This window comes from Trachymyrmex septentrionalis, unplaced genomic scaffold, assembly GCF_001594115.1.
Source record: "Trachymyrmex septentrionalis isolate Tsep2-gDNA-1 unplaced genomic scaffold, Tsep1.0 scaffold51, whole genome shotgun sequence".
Classification (NCBI taxonomy): Eukaryota; Metazoa; Arthropoda; class Insecta; order Hymenoptera; family Formicidae; genus Trachymyrmex; species Trachymyrmex septentrionalis.
Window position 1 is genome coordinate 522355 of NW_017305683.1, and position 6571 is coordinate 528925.

Sequence of the window (6571 nt, forward strand, 5' to 3'; positions counted from 1 at the left end):
CTTTATAAATGATAATGCTATCTGCTCTTCGTGATACGCCCGACAATGTGTCACGAGCATAATTCTCTTCCATTTTCCCCACGTTATCCACGTCGACGAGCACGCGTCGTCTTTAATACATTACGATACGCATCGCGATTAGCCACGACAATGATACTCGAATTATCGAGTGAATTATCGGACGGGCATTCAGGTGTGCCAGTCACAAGGGGAGGAGGTATCTGAGACGATGATAATGCTGAAAACTCGCAGCCCTCACGTGGCACGCCCTACGAGCGTAGATAATCCCCTGATTCATTATTTCGTTGCATTAGCTACCAGCCGGAGATAAGAACAAGCGTGCCATGTTTTACCCTGCCTCCATGCACGTTCTTATTCTCCTCTGATCCTCCGACAAGATGGTCGGATCGTATATTACATTTTCACTTTTCTTATGCGTCTAATTTCTTAAGAATTTTAACGAAAGTTTTAGCGTTTAACTTTTCTACGTTACTTACGTGACTTTTTTTTAACGCGATTACTCGTCCGAAGTGTTCCTGACACTCCATTATATCTCTAATTTTCATTGTTCTGTCTGGTGATTTACGATTTAAATAAAGAGATTAATAATATTCTCTACATCCTTTAAATAAAGACAAATGCAAAAATTTTTTTGAATTGTGAAATATAAGAGGGGTACAACTTTTTGTAACCATACTGGAATCGTCTTATTTCTACATTTTCTTGTATACTATACTATATTGTGTTTTAATAGAAATCAAAAATTATTTGGGGACACGGTATAGTGTCTCGGTAATAAGTGATACCAAAATTTAAGGAAAAATTGGTACAAAGTTCAGCGATTTCGTAATAATGTGAATAATTTATTCTTTATTTTAATATATCAATTTTTCCTTCATTTTTTATTACGATAATTTTTGGTTTTTATGAAGAAAAAAATGAAGAACGGTCGCAAAAAAGTGAAAGTTGCACTCTTCTTTAAGTTAAATATAATAATATATATGAATAGCATTTATACATTTAACAGAATAAGTTTGAATGTTCTCGACATTCTAGAATAATGAAGGATTAATGTAATTTTGACAAACAATTTTAATTTTTCACGTTAAACTTATTACTTTCTAACTTTCTAATGTATATATAGGTATGATGTTACACGTTTTCTTCGTTCTTTATCACGTGTCAGCAGCACAATGCAAAGTTACACATGTATCTTTGCATCTCGACCTTGTTACATTTATAATGTAGTGTAAAACATATTTTCCATGCAGTTGGTCTAATTAAGAATATGTAGCGATATGCCCGCTAAGGGACTTTCTGTCAGTCGAAATACATTTTCTCCGGAAAGCTTTCACGTGTGTTCGCGATGTTGAAAATACCTGCACAGTTGAAGCTTCACATTCGCGAGGTTTATATTCTATAAAATTGCGGGGAATATGGAAATTGCGAATACGAAAAAGAGAAGTATATAAAAAGATTTAAGGTTTTAGATGAAAGAAAGAATATATAACAAGGAAAAGCGCGTTTAAAAATGAGAAACTCATTTTTATTTTATCGTCTTATCCGGCGCTGTTGTAATTTAGTGCAGTCAAGAAACAGAACAGGATAGAGGCAGGTACAGAAATAACGTTGCACTGAATTTTATATATCCTTTGAAAATGGGTTTTTTAGTATCCTAAAAAGATACCTGAATATTTTTTCGAAAAAGGAAAGGAGAAATTCTAGGGCTCTCAATATAGACAATATAGATAAAATTAAAAATGGATGTATTATTATATTACACAGAAAGGACAATTTTACTAAAGTATCCAAAAATATTTGGCTAGATATGGACCTGAAAATAATAATTTATTGGACCATGAAAATAATTACTTAGGAATCTCTCAAGCATGATGAGAAATGCTGCAAAAGTTTTGACATTCTAACTAGTTTGAGCGCTCTACATAATTTATTCATTGTTTATGAAAATTATTTTCAGATCTGTATTTAATTCAATTTTTAGATATTTTAACAAAATTATTCTTTTTGTGTAAGAATCGATTTTCGATGACGCGTTGTTCCTGCGTAAAAATGAATGAATTTTATATTCATAGATACGAAAGAGAAAGAGTTCCGCATACGAAATATTTAAATAATGAATGCTCGCGAACGTGCATGTACTTATTGTACTTATCTCTGCACTTAACAAGTAAGAAGCTCTTAATGTAGTAAGTTGCCCCGCTGAGATTTCGATCCCCATAATTTTGTTGATGAAGTTGGATATACCGTAAGGATATACAAGTCCTACATGCATACTCGAAACATATATATATATATAGTTTCAAAACGCAACGGTAATGCGAGTGACTGCGAGCGAAACGAAATCACGAATCGATCGGGTGAATCGAAGTGAAGGTGCATTGAGGACAATATTCCTATTGTCTGATATATATATGTAAAATTAGTGGTGGATTTAATTAGGAGTACTCTGAGTTTGAGGAAGGCATTATGCTTATCGTGTGAATTTGGTTCAGTTGTATATATAGCTTGACACATTTCCTCCGATATGTATTCGTTTGCTATGCAAGAAGCACGTCGAGATGGAAAATTTAATGAAAAGATTTAAATTTCTCGCGTATACAATTTTTCTTCACACTCTGACTCATGTTTAAAGCTACTTTATCTTTTTTTCTTTGTATCTTTTATTATTCTATGTGAGGCGCGTGAAGTCGTGTATATAAAAACTCTGTTTTAATTCCTCGATTTTTTTCAACATAATTTTCTCATAAAGAATAATATGAACATTCATGAAGGTTAGAATGTTCATGAATTGAGAATTTTCGATGAATTTTCGAAATTTTGTAATTCATTTAATGAAAAAAATCGAATGAGTTATGTACTTAATGTATTTTGTGTTTTTAGTAATTAAAATGATATAAACAATAATTTAATAAATACAAGATAAGAATAATTTACGAAATACATTTCAAGAATCATTTATATGACGTTGGATGTAAGATTGGGAGTGATTTGTATTTTGCTTTCAAACTTCAATCTGGATAGAGAAATTTTTATTTGTTGCATACTTTATTATTCGACACGATGTAAAATGTGGGCGCGATTAATTGGAATCGGGAATAAAAGCGAACAGCGTCAAACGACAATTTCGAGAATGATTAGTCATACGCTCGTTATCAGAATTACAAAGCCGCGGAGCTTTATCGTTCTGGAAACAAGTTTAAAGCCCCGCTTTGTTACTAATGAGTCAGAGAACACGCGCAATAATATTCTCCACATGTATCCACGTTTGTTAATTAGCCGCACGGCGAGACGAAACGCACGGAAAGGCAGTCGCTTCATATTCGGAAGGGCTTGTACGTTTTATCGTGCGAGTAAGTTTTGTATTACATTCATAACGTTAGATTGATGTTTATTCATAACATCATCTATCGTTTCTTTTAGGCTTTTTATTAGGATTCTTATTTTTTAAATTTATTGTTTAGACATGTTGCTGAAACAAAACACAGTGGAAAGTATAATAGAATGATACAAAAGAGAATTTAATTACTGAAAGGTATCGTACACTTTAACAAATATTGGTATGGATTTGACACCATGCGGTGTTTATATAATTCTTACTGTGTTGGTGTGAATATTAGCACCAATATGTTGTGAACTTAACACCATGGGTTTTAAATACATACGACGGTATAGACGTCAATGGTTATCCATCATGTTGTTAATATTATCACCAATATAGTGAGAGAATTATATAGACGTTGCATAACGTTATCCACACCGATATTTTTTAGAGTATAGACGTAAGAAATTTATACGCACAAAAATAATCATTAGTAATACATTGTAGAATTTAAAAAAACAATTTTTAAATGCAACATTTTAACGTATTATAACAATTATCATTGTATAATCAAGATCATCCATATAATTCTTTCACAACATTTATACAATATTAAGATGACAGTTATATTTAAAATTTTCGAAGATATAAATATTCTGCACACTTATTGCGAATGCATTGGGCAACTTTTGATTAGAGAAAACAATGATGGATACACTCGCGATGTAACAAAAAAAATTATCTTTTTAATATCAAAATATAATTACAATTTTTCCGTTTTTTTTTTTTCGACAAGTGGTGTAGCTATAACACCGTGACAAGTGTTTTGTTGAAACATTTTGCAAAATAATTTTGTTTACTGAAATTTTTCATAGTGACTGCAAATCGCTGCGTAACTGAAGTTCGCAATTGGAATGCATCGCGAATTTACGAGTATGCGCGGCGGTTTTTATTTTTACACATCGTCGATGTCCATTTAAATTAGTTCGCAAACTTTAATTTATTCCTCTCGCGAAACGCATGATTTCCCAGAAATACTGTTCTGTAAACGAACCATATACCTATACTTGACAACGGAGATTATAGGGACAATGTTTTCGTTTAACAATTGTGCAAAGAGTTATTGTCGAGTACCGTAGATTACAAACAGATTTTCATAGAGTATTAATTAGAATGACAGTATACAAGAGTTATTGCATTTTTAGATTGAAAAATAGTAATAGTTGATTTAAAACATAACTAATTGTCGAATTTTAATCTATGTTGTTTAATTAAGTTTGACATATCAAATTTAACAGTACTTGAACAGATAATCCTTGTTTTTCTGTATAAATACCAAGCGGATTTTTGAAATTAATTTATTAAAACTACTGACAGCTTAATTATCACAATTTTGCGCTTGCTTGTTGTTACGTACAGACGAACAGTAATAGTACTTTTGGTTTCGACGCTTTAAAAATAGAAGATACACACGTAACGTTACAGAAAAATATATTGAAAAATATTCTAATATAGAGAGATTTAATTTTATCGAAATTTAATAGTATTGAAGCTTAATCAGGGAAAAAAATATTGAATGTTGTATTATCGGAAAGAAGTTGCAATGAACATTGGATTGAGTAAAAAAATTCCGCTAAGAATTAAATTTGTTCAGATTTAATTATGTAATTTGTAGAAAATTGTGATAATTCATCCTTATCAGTTGCAACGCTATGATTATGTACATGATTATACACGTGATTGCATTGATCCAAATTCTATTATTTTACGAATATTGTATTGCAAATTGCAATATAAAAAATGTATTTTAATATAGATATTATTGTCTCGAAAAACAGACGCTGCAATACATTCTTTGCGTGATAGCGTAATCAATCGATCGAACAGCTATGAAAATTGCAAATTGAAGTGCAGAAAAGTTTCTGCGAGTTGCATGGAGGGTCATCGAGCGCGCGATTACTCATGCACGCCGATTCATTTATGAACTTTTGGGCGGACCAAATGATACTCGCTTTCATTTACGTTCCCAATAAGCGCGAGTGCACTTTCCGTGTACACTGTTTATGAAATTTTAATGCGGCTGGTTCAGCGATACAAACCAAATGACAAATTTTGCTTCTCCGACTTCTTTTTTCATATACAATTCGCGATTCTTTTACAAGCGTCAAACAGAACTCAACTAATTTTTTGTTTTTGTTTTTTTTTAATTTAAAAGATAATACACATTTTTTGTTCTTGATAAATGCTCCTTTTTTTATTTAAGATATCGATAATTTCAATAACTTGAGAAAATACGAATTTGTTGAAAATCGGTTACTTCATTATCTATGTAATGAATATTTTTCCTATCTCAATACAAGAGATAATAATGAAAGCCGCAGCAATTACAACTTTTTCGATTTCGAAGTTTAAATATTTTCAATGTAAAATATCCTCTGAATTGCATCGTGCAAATTATTAGCGTGTCATCGTAACTTCATTTGACAGGAAGCAGCGACAGCTGAACTGGATTACGATGAAGTTTTTACATATTCTATCTCGTATTTCGTAAATTCGCTAATTTTCGACCACGCGTGACCCGCAAATGTTTGAAAGGTGAATTTTTTTTTTTTTATAACTAGCAACGAATAAAAATTTCACAAAGTTCACATGTAATCATTATAAATCAAAACATCATGTTTGTGTTATACGTGGCTACTTTATCGATGCGCAGTTTGTGATACAGAGTCGAGACAATCGTGCGTCATCACTGTCGTCTCCTGGCTTTGGTGATCAACATATGAATAACACAATTATACTGGCCATCTCCGCGGCGGACTCTGTATTTTGTACGTCCCCATATGTTACCACTTTTTCGCAGGGAAAAAGCGTATACACGCGAGCAAATGACCGCGAGCGCGAAGGGAATAAAAAAAAATGTTGCTGTTTCTCTCAGAGCACGGTGGTCTGGCCGTCCACCTGTATCTTTCGTCTCTCGGCACCGCGAACGAAACCTGGTGCTGCTCTCTTGCTCTCGCATGCATGCACGCGCGACTACTGACTGATCTGACTGTTGTCAAAATGACATTTCCCATCTTGAAAGCCGTGCGTATGCACCCTTATTGAGGCACAATTGTGCGCACGAAGAAGATACGATTCGTCCAGCTGCAGGCGTCTGGACTGGCACTGGCGTGTCAGTCGAGACTCGCTAATCAACATTCCAACCGTAGGGACTACGTACAATTACTCGCG

At 33.1% G+C, this 6571-nt stretch overlaps 1 protein-coding gene across 2 annotated transcripts in view; it reads left to right on the forward strand.

Annotated features, from left to right (window-relative positions):
- Nucleotides 1-6571, forward strand: part of LOC108751750 (SAM and SH3 domain-containing protein 1-like) — a 366503-nt gene that overhangs the window by 2905 nt on the left and 357027 nt on the right. The gene's annotated exons all lie outside the window — the stretch shown is intronic.